The sequence below is a fragment of the Ambystoma mexicanum genome, chromosome 2p (assembly GCF_040938575.1).
Source record: "Ambystoma mexicanum isolate Mex_15411 chromosome 2p, UKY_AmexF1_1, whole genome shotgun sequence".
NCBI lineage: Eukaryota > Metazoa > Chordata > Amphibia > Caudata > Ambystomatidae > Ambystoma > Ambystoma mexicanum.
In genome coordinates this window covers 896,106,182-896,126,607 of record NC_090923.1, presented here as the reverse complement: position 1 = coordinate 896,126,607, position 20,426 = coordinate 896,106,182, and the positions used below count along the sequence as shown (strand labels likewise).

The 20,426-nt window shown below is 45.4% G+C and overlaps 1 protein-coding gene across 1 annotated transcript in view; it reads left to right on the top strand.

Moving 5' to 3' along the window:
- MEIOSIN (meiosis initiator) overlaps positions 1–20,426 on the top strand; it is a 589,598-nt gene that overhangs the window by 50,156 nt on the left and 519,016 nt on the right. Inside the window, exon 2 of the mRNA XM_069643050.1 lies at positions 46–198. The gene's annotated coding sequence lies outside the window, so the exon portion shown is untranslated. The remainder of the gene's footprint in view (positions 1–45; positions 199–20,426) is intronic.

The window sequence follows — 20,426 nt, the reverse complement described above, 5'->3', positions numbered from 1 at the left end:
ATTCGTAATATTGATTCTAAAATTATCTCAACATTTCAATCCTAGGCGTATCCTTAATTTGCTCTCCTGGAAATCGGGGCTGGAATGGCAGCTGTTGGCTCAGCAGAGATTTAGGCTTAAGCCCTTCACTGTTTACGTCTCCTGGGCGCCTACTTCCGGGACAGGTTTTGCGGGAAGAAACTGAGAATTTATCACAGGGTAAGTAAGAGAACCACTTTTCTTTCCCAGAAGCACTTTAAAGAGGGATGAAGATTGTGAAAAAAGCCCATTTGTCAGATCTGAATGAGAGGACCCAAGGTGCAGTGGTTCAAGTGAGCGGGAATGGTCGGTAGCAGTGTTCCACTACTTTTATTTTTTTACTGTTAACAGCTCCACTACCTTTTTCAGCCATTTTCACCATTCCGGAACTTTTCTTTGTGAAGTTAAAGCACACTTCTCCACTTTACCACCGGATATCAGTTACAGCTAAAGTGAAATCTATTTCAATTCAATTGGCTGTCAACCAGCAAGACTGCATCCCTTGAAACATGTGTTGCTCATTGCTCCGTTCCTTCCTACTCTGTCCGGCGCCGGAGTCACAGTTCCAGTACTTTTTTGGTTACACATCTGCTGTGAGCTGGGTTGATGATGGTTTGTGTTGATGCGGGAATTACGTCAGCATAGCATGGGGAATTAGTGAGTAGAATTTAGGTACAATGGCATTCACTTTCAGGCTTATATAGCAGGCATAGGAGACATGAGTTGCATTGGCCAAGATGTGGGGTTTGCTCGACTCACAGTTAGTATTGGAATAGCTTGCAATGTTGCAGGCTGGGACTGAAGCACATTGTTACAGCTAAGAAGAGGAATAATTATGAATATATTATGACATTCTTGCGCACTGCACAAACGACATTTCCCCATCATGATCTCTTCATTGATATTCCTAAACAATGCATAACTCTGTCAATGTGCAGGATCTTAGGACAATATTTAGTAAAAGAGAGAAATTTCACATGTTTAAGTAACATTCAATGTTTTATTGTTTATAATACATATTGCATGACTGGATTACTACTTTTTCAGTTTTCTTTCAGAAAGGTACATCAGTGACTTTGCAGGATAAATTACTACATTTGTAGTCTAGCAGGCAGGAGAAAAAGAATAAAACAGATAGGCAGCATTGAAAACATTATAGAAAATGACACTGTTGCCCTTGCTCTTTGCTAAGGGATCAGTCTTGAACTGTGTGCTCCAGTGTGCATCAGCATGCAGGCTGGGGCTGGTATACAAAACTTTATTTCCCAGCATGCCGTCAAAGTTAGTCTCTTCCTTATACTTGCTCTTGACATAGTGCTGCTTTTGGACAAAGTGTTCCATCATGCACCATTTCTCGCTATGTCTCTATCTCTCTCACACTGTTCCTCATCTCTTTCTCTGCTTTTCTTTCAGTCTGACTGCCTTTGGTACTCAATATTGTCAGAACATTTTGCCCAGGGTACTGAAACTTGTTCTTCTATTGGCATTTAAGGAAGGTTTGTTGCTTGGCCTCGGGACCTACCCCAGATCTTTCTCACACTCTCTTTTGGTCCTATGTCTGTCCTTTCTCCTGGCTTTCTCCTCTTCCCTTGTGCTTGCTTGTCTTTTCCTTCCTCTGCGGCTCTCTTGCCACCTTTGCAAATCCCTTGCTTATGATCTGTGTGCCATGCTCGAGTTGCTTTTGGGACCAATGTACGTGACTGACATTTCTGCTCCTCTCCATCTTTATTAGAAAATTATTTTATTGCGCAAGGGCTCCTCACCCGCAGAGCAGGCTTCACACCTCTAATGGCGGACTACCCTCTATTCATTAGCCTTGCCAATTGGGTAATCTCATTTAGTTCCATCTGACATCAATTTGGGTTTTGCAGAACCTTGCCTGGTCGAATTTGTTTTGGGAACCCTTGTCTCTTTCCTGGCAATCGTGTCTCTGCCTTCACTACCAGACACTTACTCCCTCTTTCATTTCCTTTGTTTTTTGAGAGGTCTGTGGCTTCATGGGCTCAGTTTTGTGGTGAGCGATATGGATGAAAGACTCAGGATTTCTTGGATAACGTTGCCCCATTAGGGGTGACTCGCTGCACTAAGAACAAATTTACTCAGAGATTCCCAGAAATGGTTTCAACCAATAGCATTGAGATTCTTTTTTAACAAGGTACACCCATTGGAGCTCCAGTGTAGGTTATCCCCAAAAACCCCTCTGCTTTCTGGGCATGCCGGCACCAAATTCAGTCAATTCCTTACCAAGTACAGTAGAGAAGCAGCTTTCAGCACATATGACCAAGCCCCAGACAAGCAGCAGTAGCACATGTTGAATTGGGGGAAATAATTGATTTAAACGGTGTGGATATGGTCTGTGTATGAGGTTGACAATGCCCTACATCTTTGCCTCATACTTCCGTAGACCATTGCCTTAGAGTCCACAGTTTTGAAAACTTAGTGTGAAAATTACTCGAAAATAAAAGTTTGAAAATAATGATTTGTATACTTCATATTTTAGCATACCATCTCAAAGCAGAACTTTGATCTTCTCAATTTAAATATAAGCTTGACTAATTGGAAAAGGGCAAATACCTTTCCCTGTTAGATATCTTAGTATGACATAAGGTCTTCTCTGGGACGTGGTAGCCTGGTCTTCTAACTGTACTCTGCTGGAAAAGGGCTGCAGGACCATCTCAGCTATGCATCAAGCTTTGTGTGGGGTGTTAAAAATGTAGGCTGTGGATTTGATTCCACCATTGATCAATCATCAAGATAAGTTCAGCAGAGGGCTCTTCCACATTTGTAGTGGACATTAGTTACAATCTTTAACTTCGATTTGCTGGACCAGGAGAGATATTGCGATTGTAAAGGTCCCATGGGAACAATATCTGATATTCTATATCAGTACATCAAGGTAGTAGATTTTTGGAGAGGGATAACAACCACAGTTAACATAGTATTGAACAAACAGTTTCATCCTGAAAGCTGTTACTTGTTCAAATGATTTTGTTACAATTTTGCAAAGTGACCATAAGCCTAGAGGGTTTTTGACTGCATGACTGAGGTAAGGGAACTTACTGCCTTCGAAAAAATGCAGTTTAGAAGAAGAAATTTGATATAGTTTAGAATGCATTTCAGGATTGCTACAGCTGATCCATTGGTCTTGAGGTTGTTCTGTAGTAGATTGAGATTCTCCCTTTTTCATTTATTTCTATTTTCTCTGTTCCGTGTCTTTCTGCTTACACCCTGTACACATGCATGGAGACTGTATTTTAACACTGACTCTGGCACTGACAACATCTTCCTATAAACACTCCATTCTCCTACTGATGTTTAGTTAAGTGACAGAGAGAATTTTCTTTTTTTCTATAATGGGTTGAGAATATTAGATATACATTACTCATTTAGATATTCAGACTTGGACTTTGTTTATGAGAATAACCCTTGTCTGTTACTGTTATACCTTAGGGAAAGGTCAAAAGAAATTATCTTTCTTTTTCCCTGCAAAACGATACCTCCTCCCTTCCAGGATACCGTGTCTATATTCTCTATTCTATTGATTCTGTACCACACCATTTCCGCCCTGTACCACATAGCCGCTTCCTCCTAATAGATTTTAACGTTTGCTTAATTATTTCTCCCTTTTTGTTTTCAAAATGTTTGTGTTTTCAAACTTTTTTCAAACTTTAATCTTTCAAACTTTTATTTTGGAATATAACACCAGATACTGCCTTTCTATTCCCCCCATTGCAGGAGAAAGTTGTCTTTACCGCTGTGGTTACATACAACCTCACTGACATCACAACATTATTTATTAGATCCTGATTGCTTTGCCAATGGGTCATTTTCATATGGCTCTAGGCTAAAGTATTGAAAACAAGAAGTTAACTTTACTGTTAATTTCCTAAAGAGAAAAGGGCGGTGACCCAATATCATAATTTTGACTTGGATGAATTAGGCCACAGATTGCAATTTTTATTCATTGTTGTAATGTTCACCTGTTTCTCTATTAACTCTACTGTCTGCTGGAATTTCCTCCTAAAAGGACACTCTCTGACAGGAAGATCTTAATTATGTACTTTAGTGGGTCATTTTACTGCACAGTTTTTAATAACGCACAGATGGGTCAGTATTGACCCTACTCTGCATTACTTTACAAAGCATGCCAGAAGCTATGTATCTAAAATTTTGTTTCATGAAGTTGAGCCCGTTTCTTCTGGCCCCAGATGAGGTTAAAAATAAAATAATTTGGGCCTCCTTACAAGTTTGGTGGTATCTCGGCGGTAAATCCGCTGATATACCACCAAATGGATTTACTGTTACTGCCACTTGGTCTGGCAGAATTACCGTTGGATTACAGGTGGTGGTATGGCAGTGTTAGTCCCCATTTATGGATGTTGTCACCATTACAACTGGCAGTAATTCTGCCAAAGTGGCCTTTTTTGCCTGTTCGGTATCAAAATTACCTCCTGCATTTTTCTGGAGGTTTTCCTCCTCCTTACCTCCTAACTCATAGTTCGGCGCAGTCTTGCAGCGGTAATGAAGTGGTAACCCTATTACCACTGCATTACCAGGGTTTTTGGCCACACCACCAAACTCATAATGATGCCCAACTTGTCCGGTCCTGCCACATTTGCCAAGCATCCGGAAGGCTGGCGGACCCACTAAGGCCCCCATAATTCCAATGCCATGGTTGGGCGGCCTTTTGAAACAATTAGTATGGAAATTGTGGGTCCTTTGAATCCCCAAACCTCCTCAGAAAACCGGTACATTTTGGTTGTGGTGGATCACCCTACCTGGTACACCCAGGCTGTACCTCTGAGAAGCATCAAAACCACACTGGTCGCGAAAGCTCTTACTGGGATATTCTCTTGTCTAGGACTCCTTAAAGAAGTAATTTCTGACAGGGGGTCCAACTTCATATCCACGTATATGAATGAGATGGGTGTCCAGTCAAAGGGTCGAATACATTGTTTCGAATGACAATAGTATCGAAAACAAAAGGACCGTAAAAAAAAAAAGGTTGAATGCCCTTTTTCAAATGTATTTTTTTTTTGTGGCTTCCGTATAGGAAAACAAGTGTTTTTTACACCAAAAACGGGGTAATTAAATAATAATTCAACCTTTTTTTTCCAGTCCTTTTGACTCGAAACTATTGCATTCGAATCAATTGCAGTCAACCCTTTCACCTACAACCAATGAGATGTGGCATGAATGTGAAGTAAGCTACACATTTTCCAGAGCCTTTCACCCACAAACCAACAGGCTAGTGAGTGGTGCATAAGTAGGCGCTTGACCAAGCAAGAGCACAACTGGGCCCCCATTGAGAAGGAGGCATTTGCGGTAGCTTAGGCAGTACGCAAGTTGAAACCAATTTGTCACTGTCCCAAACAGACCACAAATGCCTCCTTCTCAATGGTGGCCCAGTTGCGCTCTTGCTTGGTCGGGAGTTCTTGGGCTCACGGTACAGGAGAGCGTTCTCCCAGTAAGCCCTGAACACCCCCCTCCCTCACCCCAGGCCTGCCTCTCTGCCTGCTCACACAGATCTGTCAAGGTTGGACAGTCGTGCTGTGCCTGGCAAACATCAGCCTGATTCTGGCCCCCAGCTAAGGACAAGTCACTTCACTCAGGGAGACCCTTGAGGTCTGAAACTACTGTGTCCTCCACCCCAGGTTGGGATTCTATGCCTGTAGGCAACCCCCCGGTCACTCAGTCGGGTGCCGCCACACCAGACGCTTCAGTGGCCACTAGACTCTCCAGCAGAAGCATGTGTGTCTGTGCACTCTGGATGCGGACTGGGTACTACTAGCTGAGCCGATCTTTCGCCGTTGTCAGCTGGAAGAGCCCCTGGACTCATGCCCTACAGGGCTGCTTCCTGAGCTGCTTCCTTTACCCTAGATCGTGTGGCCTCGGTGTCAAGTTTATAATTTCCCAACAGACAATATACAGGAATGGCATTTTTAACAGCGACGCAGAGTTGTGAGGTTTCTCCCCTCCAACTGAACTGCACGATAACCAGTGGGCATCGGGTGAGACCATCAAATCCTCTAACCAGTCTGGGAGGACCAGAGTTGATCTGGTCCTCTTGCATCCACTGTTGTCGGGTAGCGATGATACTCGCAGCAGTATCACAAAGTGCTTGGGCTCTATTCCCGTTAATGAACATGTTGTCCAAAAAGATCTCTGTGTTAGCAGGAACTGGGGCCTCGATGGGAGACCCAGTACCTTTCCTGCTCAGAGATACAAGGGTGCATTCGGCCAGCACCAGGCCAAGTGGGAATTCACTGTCTAAGATGCCCCTGTTGACTATATCGTCTTCCTCCTCCTGCTCATGAGACAGTATCAGTCAGTTACTGAGCCGAACAAAATTTCGAATACGAAAATGCAGAATTTTGAAAAGCCCATTTCCACGCAATTATATGTGGGGTGAGGGGTATAGGGTAATACGAAATATATGGGGGGAGGCTGCAAGGGTCTCCCCCCGCATATAATTGCGGGGAAATGCGAGAGGGAAAAGCAATTGGTACTTTCGTATTCGACATTTCTTTTTCGAGGAGATCACATAGATTCCATGAAAGTAGTGCTAACTACTGCCGTCCTGGTCTACACTTGCTGGCAGACCAGGCAGACTTAAGGGGCTGTGAATGTGGCTGCCCCAGCATTCGAAGGGCCCCCACTTTTCCGTTCTGATTGAGTGGATGATGTAGGAGACTGGAATTCCCAGGTTTTTGGGGCCCTTTCTTAGCAAGGGGTGCAGACCTTTGTCCTTCCACTCTTTTGATTCAGTCTTTTCAACAACTCTGTCATCTGGTTTGACTGCACTAACCACAACCTTTTTCTCGACATGAGTAGCAACGATCCGATCAGCCATCTTTGTAAGCACCAGAAGATCTGATACTTTTGTCCAGTAAATGCTGGTGCAACTCCATCTCGCATTGTTTTAGGATACTTTGACATGCAATCAGATTAAACATGCCCTCAAATCTATCAATTTTGTTACCTGTGACTCAAAGGTTTGACTCCCCTTTTTGGTGAGTTCTCTATTACTCAATACCTCTCCCCCCACATATAATTGCGTGGAAATGGGCTTTTCGAAATTCTGCATTTTCGTGTTTGAAATTTTGTTCGGCTCAGTAACTGACTGATACCGTCTCATGAGCAGGAGGAGGAAGACGATATAGTCAATGGGAGGATAGCTCAGCGGCAACGTGTACGCCTTGGAAGCAAGACGACACGGAGTGCCACAGGTTCGATCCCCGGGTCCGCGCTTAAAACCTCTGGGTGTTTAAGCGCATTATAAATACGCAACTAAGACAAAAAAAAAAATGTACGCAACTAAAAAACAAACAATTACTGTAACAGCGCCTCGATGCCCGTGGGCTGTGTGAGCGCTTTAAAAATGCTAAATAAATAAACAAACAAAGCTCTTGATGTATTGTTCTGGGTTTTTCAGAACAACCGGAGGACTTCAGCCTTCATCTTGGAATAGACGGGCTCTCCTCGGGAGTCAACTGAATGATTACATCAGTTTCAACTGCCGGTAGACGGCTCATAATGGCTGCACCTCTTGAAGGCAGAAAGCTAACTCCACCTTTTCGAACCAGTCAAAAATGTCCTTCCCCATGTCATATGGCTGGACTAAGTCCTTCGGGAGGTGGCACCTAAGCTTTCCTTGGTAGCCCCTGTTTGGGACACATCTTTAACCACTAGAAGTTTTGATGGCTTCCTTCTGAGCATCAAGCTCTATTTTGCGCAGCATCACTTAAATCCTTTGCTTCTTTTTCGCCAGGGCTTCAGCATCCTGCTGTGTTCCCTCTGCTAGGGCTATGTGAAGGCATCATGAGTCAGACACAGACAACAGGTTCAAGTTTTACTTGACCCATTGTACTTGGAGGTATCCCTTAAGGTGACGTGACAGGCATACCGATCTGCGGTGTGCCTGTGGACTGAGTGCAGTGACTGATATTATTCGGTGTGGCAGATGTGTTTCTCTCAGGCAGGGCAGCATGACTCGTGATTCCTCTGCTGAGATCATGTAATTCATGCATTGTCCCTACAGGGTGGTGAATTGTGGTACATGTGGGTCATGTTTTCTGATGTTCCTGATACATGTGCTGGTGTGTGCAATGTGTCTGTTCATTGCATGTGCCCACAGCCGTGTAGGCATTGCAGATCTGCAAGCATTGGCTGTGATGCACATTCTGTTTAATGTTCTATGGTCACAGTTGGTGTCACCCAGGACGCTGTGTGTGGTGTCTTCCATTCTATTTTGTGTGGTTGTTTTTGGCTGGTCGGGAATGTGGAGGTTGCAAGGGCTGATTCCTCATCCGACTTTGCCTTCTATAGCCCGACCCAGTGCCTGGTAATGTTTACGCCTATTTGTAGGAGTGATGATGGATTAATGCATGCTGTGTGCACTTGTGCTCCTCATGCATGCAATCCTATGCTCTGTTCCAACACCCCTCATGTCGCATCCAGCAGACACGTTCACTATGCTTTGGAATCCCCCCACTCCAATCAACACCCCTCATGTCCCAGCCAGCAGACACGTTCACTATGCTTGGGAATTCCCCCCCCAAAACCCCAATCAACACCCCCCCATGCCCAGCCAGCAGACACATTCACTATGCTTGGGAATCCCACCCCCCAATCAACACCCCGCATGGCTCTGTGATTACACTCACCCAGCAGCCAGGTAAGTTCTGCAGCTTGCCGTACCATGTAGCGGGGAAGTGTGGAGTTGTGCAGCACCATGGCATCATGTGTGGAGCCAGGGAATCTTGCACAGCAATGAGTGATGATTTTGCGTGCATCGCACACCATCTGTACATTGAGGGAATGGTACAGCTTCCTGGTGCGGTGCACTACCTCCACAGCATGCTGCACAACCAGCTCCACATGTGTGCAGTCAAGGGCACTGATTACATTTGGCATGCCTGCCAGTGCATAGAATGCTATTTTGGTTGCATTCACCTCCTCCGCAGTCCCTGGTAACTTGATGTGGTTGCTTGCGTGTTTCAGGAGTGCATCTGTCACCTGCGTCAGCACACGGAGAAACAGTGTTGTGAGATTCCATGCAGCTGCCTCACTGTGCGCTATATGTGCCTGTGGCAACGAAGTGTAGCACAGAGACTACCTGCAGCAAGGGGGGGTGGCTTTCCGTATATTGATCAGGCTCACCAGGTCATCATGAATGAGGTCCACTACTATGGTGATGGTGTCCCTGTCCAGCCGGTACAGGGTGTGGATCTGAGCAGGGGTTATGTTGAATGGTTAGGCGAGGGATTGGTGGCTGCCTGCGGGATACAACTGACCGCACAATGGGTGTGTGCTGGCCCATTCTCACCCTCCTTCTCCACCTGCGCCTCCGCTGCATTCTCTGCCTCTCTGCCTCCACAATGAGTAGCAGTGCAGGCATGTCCTCCAGCTCCAGTACTGCAAGTGCTAATGGTAGCATTGTGGATTTGGGAGAGGTTTGGTGTGTGGGAGTGCTCCTTTTGTGCTGTGCCACACTCAATTGCTTCCACCTGTGCTCATTGTGCGCATCTGAGGTAGGTTTGTACACCGCTGATTGCTGTTAACACCTGCACCGCGATGCCAGTGTTAACGGGCATCATTGAATACCTTATTACCTGCATGCCCATGCCGGTAAGTGCATGTCCGTGCACCTCTTAATGTGCAATTCACTGCGGCATGCCGGTGTCACTGGCACGGCTGCTGCCGGACAACGCTCATACCGGCAAGGGTGAGGCCGGTCACGGCGGGCCCCTGCCGATGCCAGTGACACCGGCATTGCGGCTCACAATACTCTGGTCCGGTAAACGATGCCGGTATTACCGTACTGGCATCGATTTTACCAGATCGGCAACCTTGTAATGAGGCCCAATGTGTTGAAGGGGTGAAAGACCCCTCCGTTTAAAGGCACAAGGCCCTAGGTAATTGGACTAAAAATAGCTTGCCTTAGTGATCCAATCCCTTTTCTTGAATGGAGTGGACTTTGCCCTTCTGATGTTACACCCATCGAGCTTGCTCCAGAGGAAGTGGAGAGGACAAGTAAGAGAGAGAGCGAGACAAAGAGAAACAAAATAGTGGAAATCTTCTTCCATTGACCAGAGCCCTCCTGCCTATCTTAATCCTACCCCTTTCCCGTCTCACTAAGAGCAAAGGCCTTTCGAGATGCAAAACCCTGGTATGATGCTACTCCTTTTTAATGGGAGTGCTCCTTTGATGCCCGGGCCCAAGACAGCTGCCTGCTGTGCGTCTGTCTCGGGCGGTGGGCGTTACCGGCCCTCACAAAGAGATCAAAGAGGTGGGCTGGCCCTCCAGGTTCCTGTCCCGCCATTTGGCAGGCTGCGCCCAGCTGACCAGAATACACATCACCTTCCACGGTAGAGCTGACACATATGCGATATCAATTGGAATATGGCATGCATATCTGAAATGTAGCCCCTGTGCAGCAGAGACTTGGCTGTTAAATGGGCAGCTGTAACCTCTTAACCTGCTCTGTGCGACGGGTAGAGTAGCGCTGTAAATCAGGATATTGATGCAGCCAGACACAGATACATACTATGCTTTTGTCATGAAGCTTAGAAAAGGGGAATCTGATTATCAGATGACCCTTTCAGAGAAAGAATTACACACATAACTTTATGACTTAATAACAAATTATAAAAATCTGGGGCTTTGCACCCTTGCCCGATGGCAATTCCTCACAGATGGTGGTAACAATTGTAGGATTTTGATGAGGTATTTGACATCATGAACAGATGGTAATGTGTTACATGTGGTATTTCTATGCATGTTTACAGGCATACTGGCCCATAATCAGATGGGCATTAAAAAGAGGCAGTATTTGCAAATACTTCCTGTTCATACTGTTAAGGCCATCATTATAATGATATCACAGCATTTTAATTTTTTTAACTTGCAAGGGTTATCCAAGAAAGTGTTGTACAGAGAGCTGCACATTGAGAAAGCTGCAGGGCGGGCCTTCGGTACAGGAGTTGATATGCAGACTAATGATGTGGAGAGGTACAGTCCAGTGGAGCAGTTTGCCAGCTCAGTCAATGGAAATAGGTACTTGTTGGGAAGCAAGGTGGCCACTAACAGTGCATCAATGAAATACAGTGAATGAGGCAATTCATCAGTCTACTGGTGGTGGTTTGGTGTGTGGTGTGCATGTGCAGGAGAAAATAGGATGCACAGCACACCAGAGTATGCAGCCCTGGCGAGTTATGGAAGGGAACACTTGTTGAGTATGTCCCTGCTGGAAGCTGCCTCATTCCTCCAGAGCCACTCAGCCCCACTGCTTAGTATCTATACCCCCAGCTTTGCCTGAGGTACCTAATCACTCCTCCCACTTCCCCCTCACTCTGTCTCCTACCCTAAAATACCTTCTCCTAGAACTAATCTCTGGATGCAAATCTGGATTCAGAAACTTTTTCAGCCACCAGGAAGCACCTCAGCAATGGCTCTGCTCGGCAACATTTGCACCTATAACTGTGATGTGACATCATGGGGATGTATATAAAGAGATCCTGCACCCCATAGTTTTCTTTTTCAGCACATTCAGGTGCTGCATTAGAATGCCACTGCTTTCTACAATTTTGACCTCCATCATGCCCCTCCCCAGGACAGCGGGGTTAAGCTTTGCAATGATTGCCGGAAGCTATTGTGATTATTGGAACTGAACAAATGTTGCCAGATCATGATACCATTGACTGTGGTACCTGCCAGTTAAAACATGCTGTTTGGGAGCGTGTCGCTAAGGTCTTTACCACTTTCACCGAGTGCAGGAAAATTCCTACCAAGTGCCTGGCTCTATCTGACCCATCCGTCTTCAGAGGAGGAAGGGCCGGTCTATTGAGAAGCATGAGGACCTCGAGGAGTTGCAACCCTGGGAGGTACAGAAGAAAAAACGTTTTGAAAAGGAAAAAAATAGTGTATACGATTTTGTTCACCAAGCAGGGTCATCTTTAGGAATTTTGGGGTACAGGGAACAGACACATTTGAACCCCCCTCTCCCTGGAACAAAAGAGATCAAGCGATCCAGAATCTCTGATTGCATCCCCTTAATCACAATCTCAACCCATGCCTTGATATGCACCCACAGTGATAAAAATAAGCTTGGGTCTACCTTTCAGTCTGTTTACACTGTTCATCATGGTTGGAACCAAAACAATAAACATGAGGCATTTCATGTGCAAAATCAGCAGTCCTCGACAAGGGTACTTGTTTTCTAGCATAGGTATACGACAGGTTTTAATAATAACAGCCACCAGGAAGGTATGTGTGCAGTATTATATCCGGCCCTGGAATTACCCTTATCTTGGTACCATTAACCTTCCATCTTTGTACTGCCAGGATCCCGTTCATCTTCTTGTATGTGCCCTGGGACATATAGGTTTCCTATCTATAGAATTGTACACCAGGTATTGTGTACCTCTCTACATCAGGTAAGGAGACAGGATGGGGGATTTGTATTGATTTTGGTCTAGTGTTAAAACACAGAAAGTTTCCTTACTAGATGGGAGAGAACCAGGCGGAATACCTCCCTGCCTTTTTTGCAGAGCTGACAATGTACATTTGTATCAGTTCAAATTGCATACAGGAGACAGCCAACATTAGCGTGTGGGTGCTGTTGGGTCACTTGCAGGAAGTTTTCATTACTCACAAATCGGAGTGTAATCGTAAAGAGTAAACCGAGACAAAATCGCTTTTACTCTCGGCTTCTTGAGAAATAAAACACTGCCTACACATTACGCTTTAAAGGAGGCATAGTGCAATGAACTTGTAAATGCATGGTGTAGACTCTAGAAATCCTTTGGTTTTACACTTGCGTTGCCAAGACCGATTAGGAAAGCAAAGTGGAGATGCAAACTCCACTTTGCTGCCCTCCTACCCTTCGGAAAGGCACAAAAATGAGGTGGCGCTCCTTAGACCTTTCTTTTACACTTAATGTGTGTGCTCCACTCAGTGCAAAATAATAACCACCTCAGAAGTCAGGGTGCCCCATCTAATCCTGAGCTGTCTCAGCCTTAACTATTGGTCGCTGAGAGGCAGAGGTGCAAGAAGTTGGACCTTTCTGATGAGCTCCTGGATGTTCTTTCGGCTAGGAGGCTAGCTGTCCAGATGATCTGTGCAAGCAGCTGACGTAACGTCTCTGGCTGGTCCCATGGAAAGGATCTGAATCACGTGAACAGTTGGACCTCTTCTGTTCTTGATTTTCAGCTTTACTTGCCCTGTAAAATCCCTCAGATTAGCACTGTTGCAGAGACATTGGCCAAAATTTTGTTCTTTAAGAAGGCTCTGGAAATATCCCCACTGTTAAGCAGTTTTTGAGAGGTTTTATGAACAATTTCCACCATGTTAGTTTATTGTTTCTGTATGGGATTTAAACTTGTTCTTATATTTTTAATTGTGGCCTATTTGAGTCGTTGCATTCATGCCTGTTTAGTTTGCTCACCCTTAAGGAGATTTTTCTCGTTGTCTTCACTTCCGTGAAGGGGGTGAAATGTTGTGTGAGTTCAAGGCCCTTTCTGCAAGCATCCTTACCACCTCTCCAAGGAAAATGTGACTATGATATTATATGATATGATATTTTATTTGTATCGCTCCCATAGACAAGTGTTTCAGAGCGCGACGAGGCAATGGAGGGGAAACAAGGGAGGACAAAACAACGATCTTACTAGGCCCAGTGACATTGAGAACATTCAAGTGCAAGGGAGAGGGAAGGGGGAATGTGCGAGGGACAGGGGAGGAGTGGAAAGTTCTAACGCATGATAGAACAACAACAGGTAGTGCAGCCAGCAGGTGGTAAGTGCAAGAAAAGGAGTAGGCACAGGTTTCTGATAAGTGGTGGAAGGGGACTGTAGGGTAGCAGATACAGACCCAAGGGCAAGGGTTGCCAGGAGGCAGTGCGGGTGTGTGGCTGGGCGGGCAGGGGTCTGGGCCTGAAATCAGAGGGTACCTCGGTGCCCGGAGCCAAAGCAGGCAGAATTAGCAGGGGAGAGGAAGAGCGAAGGCAGAAGCAAAGAGGAAGGTCTTGAGGTGCTTCGGAACCGAATTTGGTTCTCCTCAAGTTTCAGAGAGGCAGGGAGGGTTTTCCAGACGGAGGCACCAGCCGAGGAAAGGGATCTACCCCCAACTCGTTGCTTGGAGAAGCGACTGACCCTGAGGGAGTTGGAGGTGAAGGAGCGTAGAGCTCGAGTAGGAAGGTATTTACGGAGGGAGAGTTAAAGGTATTGTGGACCCAGGCCCCAGAAAGCCTTGTGGACAATGCAAAGAGTCTTGAATGTAATCCTTGCAGCCACAGGGAGCCAATGAAGATATTTCAGGGCTGGAGAAATACGATCCCAGTGCTTGAGGCCAAGGACAAGTCTTGCAGTCCTGTTCTGGATGAGCTGCAGAGAGTGGTTACAGACAGATTTAGAAAGAGGCTGTTGCAATAGTCCAGCCTAGAGAGAACCAGAGCTTTAGAGACAGTGAGCTTCTGGGGGAAGGAGAGGAAAGGAAGACCTCTGGGGAAGGTGCAGTTGGTAGTTTTTTGAGATGTGTGAAGAAAAGGAAAGTGTGGAGTCGAAGATGACCCCAAAGTTCTTAGCCTCGTAAGTGGGAGCATGGAGAGTGCCAGGGGAGGCCGGCCACAGAGTGACAGGAAAGGAAGGTGCAGGTGTGCCGATGAGGAGGATCTCAGTCTTACTGGCATTAAGGAAGAGGTTGTTGGCGGCACACCACTCCTGGACTGCAGACAATCAAAGATGAGAGAGGGAGAAGAGGTGGCAGAGGGGAGCATGAAAACAAGTTAGGTGTCATCAGTATAGCACTGAAAGTTAGAGCCGAGAGCAGCAATACAGTGGGCGAGCGATGCCAGGTATTGGTTGATAAGCCACGGAGAGAGGTTAGACCCAGGGGGGACACCGCAGGTAGAAAGTGAGATAGAGGAAAGGAAGGACCCAAGTTGGAACTGGAAGGGTGGGTTGAAGAGGAAGGAGGTCAGCCAGGCCAGGGACTGATCCGTGATACTCACAGAGGCGATTGAGCAGGATGACATGGTTGACCGTGGCAAAGCAGAAGAAAGATCGAATAGTATGAGGGCAGATGGGATATTAGAATCAAGGTTAGAGAGCAGGTCTTCAAGGATGTTCAGGAGAGCAGTTTCCGTGCTTCTGGCAGCTCTAAAGCCAGACTGATAGTCATGGAGACAACCAATAGAGTCAGTGTGAAGATTAAGCTGGGAGATGGCCAGCTTTTCCAGGAGTCCAACCCTCACTTTTTACAGAAGAAGGTAGTTGCACTTATTCCTTCATGCGCCAGTTTTAGTTAAATGAAAAAAAGAAGAGACTCCACTCAATCGGAATGTAGTAATTGTGAATTTGTATTATTTAGAACAAGTGCCCTTTGTGATAACACATGTTTCAACGGTCTGCACCGTCGTTCTCAAATCAGGGCTAATTTTTAATACAAGAATGCAAACAAGAATCAATGTTTTAATTCAACAGAAAAAATAGTGACCATTTGTAGCACGGACCAATCATGTCAAATATAACACTGACAGAAAAAAGGGTGGGGGGTTTTGTAAGGAGGATCATTTAGGGAAAACAGTGAGTCATTAAATATCAAAATAAATTGAAAAAACATCCGTTATTGCATCAAATGTCCACATGAAAACATTTTGAAAATAAACAGAACGGGGTGGAGGACGGGGAGGGGAGAATAGAGACAAGAGAAAAAAGGAGAAGAGAAAAAAACACATCATAAATTCAACCGTAGCCATATAGTAGTTAACGAACCATAACTGCTTTTCTTGCCCCTCCTGGGGAGATTAATTTTCACAACATCCAATTCCGCTAGAACGAAATTGTAGATACTGGACATTTACTTATGTATGGGTGCACGCAACCAGGAGTAACACTTTTTTCTTTCGGAGCCCAAAAGATGGCGCTCATATTAGAAATAGAAAAAGGACCCCTTTGGTTGCCTAGACAACCTCAGTAACAACTACTTAAAGCCACCATTTTGGCTTTTTCTGTGAACGCGGACGGAATTGTACAGAGCTTGTATTTTTGACTGCAGAGGTGAGACACGGACTTAAGCAAGCTTTTATCTGTAGCGCGTGCGAAGTAAACCAGCTCAAATTGGACCACGATACATTATGAGACAATAAGATAGGGATCAGGACTCATTGCGCAGCCTCTTTTCACGGCACATGTATTATAATTAAAGGGTGTCATCCCCTAAGTGCTTCTGTCATCTCACGAACGTGTAGTATCAATTCATTTACAAATGCTGCTCCACTATAAACTTAAATATAAATGTACCTTTAGAATATTATACATATGATTTTATTTAACAGGCTGGGATTTAACCCGTGAATTTACTTTTTTGCTATGCTGACAAGCCACGTTCAATATTTACAACCAATATCATTGGGTAAGACGTAATTAGCTCATTTTTTATAAAAAAAGTTTGTCAACTGAATGCTAAGAGATAATTGAACTTATGATGTGTTTTTTTCTCTTCTCCTTTTTTCTCTTGTCTCTATTCTCCCCTCCCCATCCTCCACCCGTTCTGTTTATTTTCAAAATGTTTTCATGTGGACATTTGATGCAATAACGGATGTTTTTCAATTTATTTTGATATTTAATGACTCACTGTTTTCCCTGAATGATCCTCCTTACAAAACCCCCCACCCTTTTTTCTGTCTGTGTTATATTTGACATGATTGGCCCGTGCTACAATTGGTCACTATTTTTTCTGTTGAATTTAAACATTGATTTTTGTTTGCATTCTTGTATTAAAAATTAGCCCTGATTTGAGAAAGACGGCGCAGACCGTTGAAACACGTGTTATCACAAAGGGCACTCGTTCTAAATAATACAAATTCACAATTACTACATTCCAATTGAGTGGAGTCTCTTCTTTTTTTCATTTAACTAAAACTGGCACATGAAGGAATAAGTGCAACTTCCTTCTTCGTTTATAGTTTTTAAAACAGAGTAGAGGAACCATATTTTTCTCCGTTGTTGCACAATCCATGCGACAGTCACTATCTATACCAAGGGCGCTGAGGTCGTCTGTTAAGAGTGTCCATTAAAAAGGTTCCCCACAGCTTTTTGCCTACTCACTTTTTACAGAACGATACGTAGGGTTGAAGTTTAAAAAGGGTTGAGGCGTTTTACTAATTGTTGGGCAAACCTTCTCAATATGACTAGTCCAAATCCCATTAGAGGATATGCAAAGCCCAAGGTAAGTGAGACTACCTACAGTAATCAGACAACGCTTTCAAGGGTAAACACTCTCCTTGTGCCCTTTTGGGGACCGTTATCATCAATTTAGATTTATCCAAATTTAGATTTATCCACTACCCCTTCGAAGGAGAAGGTAAAAAACCATGCTCCTGTCAAGCCAACTAAGGCAGACAAGGAAAGACCTAAGGCTACATCCCATGCGCCCTTTAGCCCGGGATGTAAGCTGGAGACCCCTCGATCCTTTGAGATCTCGACACAGTGAGAAATCCTTGAGACTCTTTCGAGTCAAGGGTCAATCCCTTCGATGGCTCAGTCGAAGATAAGATCAACGTCAAAGTCGTCGACACGTTAGTGTCGAGCTCATCGATGCCTTTGGTGAAGCCATCGATTCCTTTACCTTCCAAACCTAAGGAAATTCAGAAATCTTACAAACATCTACCGAAGAAAGATTTATTTAAGTCTTTACCCCCAATTTATGAGGAATACGAACCCTCAGATTCAGATACTCTACAATTTCAATTGGAGTTAAACACACCTAAAGTCCCAGAAAGCTTTGTTTCACAAGAATCCAGGCTAAAGGATGTATATGAAAATGTGCAATCAGCTAGTGGGGTCGACACTTCACTTGAGACCTGGATCCGGCAGACCATGTTGATGCTTATTATAGGCATCTGATGACTGGAGTCATTGATTTTATGGGATGGGGCAGACCTGCTCCTCTGTTTGAGCAAGATGACCTAACAGACATTATGGATGAAGGTCCACAAAAGTATCCATAGCTCTCCAGAAAAGGGTCATGGCAAATTGGGAGATTCCAGAGTCGAACCCTGCAGTGAAAAAACCTCACCAAAAAAATAGGCCATCTTGTAGCGACCCTAGCTACCTGTCAAGACACCCAACACCTGAATGCCTAATTGTTCAGGCAGCAATGTCAACCTTGAAACATACTGCATATTCTACCATCCCACCAAATAGGGTATGATAAGCGTTTCAACGCTTGGGCAAGAAGGGTATTTTCTGCCGAGAGCATGGCGCTCAAGTTCGCAAATTCCACTTGCGCTTTAGCAAAATTCACATTCACCCTGTGGGACTGTGTAGCAATGGCGGCTGACCATTTTCCCGAAGGGGAAGAGATAGACGGCTTCCTGAGTATTGTATTGAGATGGCAAGGAGGCTGTGCGAGTCTCTGCAATCAGGATTGGACTCAGCTTATAGCATCAGCAGAGCCATGGCGGCAAGCACGGTAATACGCAGATTTGTGTGGTTGAGAAAGTTATGTTTTTCACCAGACGTGCACTCCAGACTCCTCAACATGCCTTTTGATGGCACCCAGCCGTTTGGCAGCAAAGCTGACAAAAGCAGAGAAGCTGCAGACCTCAAAGGCAGCGGCCAAGTCCGTTGGAGCCGCCATCAGACAGCCACAATCTTCTCATCCCAGTGGATCATCTTGGATAGCAACGGAGGATAGCACAGTGGCAACGTGCTGGTCTTGGAAGCAAGACCACACAGAGCAACAGAGGTTTGAATCCCGGATCCACGCTTGGAATCCAAACTCAGGTATGGTAGTAGGCGTGTTATAAAAAAAACAATGAAATTAAATTGGAGAGGTAAGTCCCTTAGCTTCTACTACTCAGTTGGAAGAGCGAGAGGACTTGCTAGTCAAAGGGATCAGAGAAGATATCCTCGTGGTGGATGAGAGAGAGGTGCAAAGGCCGCCGAAGCAACGGCTACTTTACTATCAGCTGCAGCTTCAGCCGCCTCAAAAACCTCTCTGAGGCCTTAACCCAAAAGACCCCAGTGAGAGGCAGACTCTCACTGCATCTGAAAGAATGGCAAGGCATTATTTCAGATGCATGTGCATTAGAAACAGTAGCCTTAGGTTACTGACTTCCCTTTCTAAAGAGGCCCCAAGACCATCCACCGGGGAACCACTCATTCAAAGTTCCAGATCCGTTCTTCGTGCAGGAAATTTTGAGCCTGCTAGAGAAAGGTGCTATGGAACCAGTACCTGTGGCAGAGAGGAACAAAGGGTGGTACTCTCCCTATTTTCTAATCCCCAAGAAGGACGGAGGATTGAGACCCATTTTGGATTTGAGACGCTTGAACAAGTTCCTCAGGAAGAACAAGTTCAAATGGTTACCCTTTCTCAGATCCTTCAGGCCCTCAAGCTTCAGGATTGGATGGTCTCATTGGACCTTCAGGACGCTTACTTTCATGAGCCGATCCATCACAAGCACTGAAAGTACCTGAGGTTCGCAGTTGGCGTTTCTCATTTTCAATTTCGAGGTCTGTCAGCTGCCCTCCTACCCCAACCCGGACGATTGGCTGATCAATGTTCAGTCTCCCGAACAGGCCCTGGAACATCTCAGCATTACCTGCCACTCTCACCACAGACTGGGCTTCTCCCTCAATTACACAAGTCCCACATGATACCATCTCAAAGACTCCAATTCATAGGAGCAGTCCTGGATGCATCCTTGGGGAAAGCCTTGATACCCAAGGTGAGTGCTCAACACATTCAGAAGATGGTCACCAAATCCCAGAGTGCCCAGCGTCTTCCGGCCTTTGACTTTTTGAGGTTCCTCTGCCTCATGCCATCCTGCTCTTTCTTGTTGCCAGATGCTCACCTGAGAATGAGATCCCTTCAGTGGGCCCTCAGGGCACAGTGGTCTCAATATTCAGGTTCCAAACAGGTCCACACAGGATCTTCTGTGGTGGGCCTGCAAGGACAATATTCTAAAGGGTGAACCTGTTTGACAACCATGGCCGGAGATAACAGTAGTTATGGATGCCTCACTCACAGGGTGGGGAGCCCACACCAACGATCTAACAGTCAGCGGCCGTTGGTCTCCATCGAAATCCAAACTACACATCAACCTTTTGGAGGTGAAGGTGATCATACTAGCACTGGAGGCCTTTCTGACCTCTGTATTCGGAAAGAATGTCCTGATAATGACGGACAACACAGTGACCATGTACTACCTCAACAAGAGAGGAGGTGAAGGGTCACTACAACTGTGCAGTGTGGCAATGCAGCTCTGTTTCTGTGCAATTCAAGGAGTCTCCCTAGCAGCAGTTCACCTAGCTGGAGAAGAGAACATGGCGGCGGACACTATGAGCAGGCAGAGCAACGACTCTCATGCGTGGGAACTAGCTCAGGAAGTCCTTGATATGATA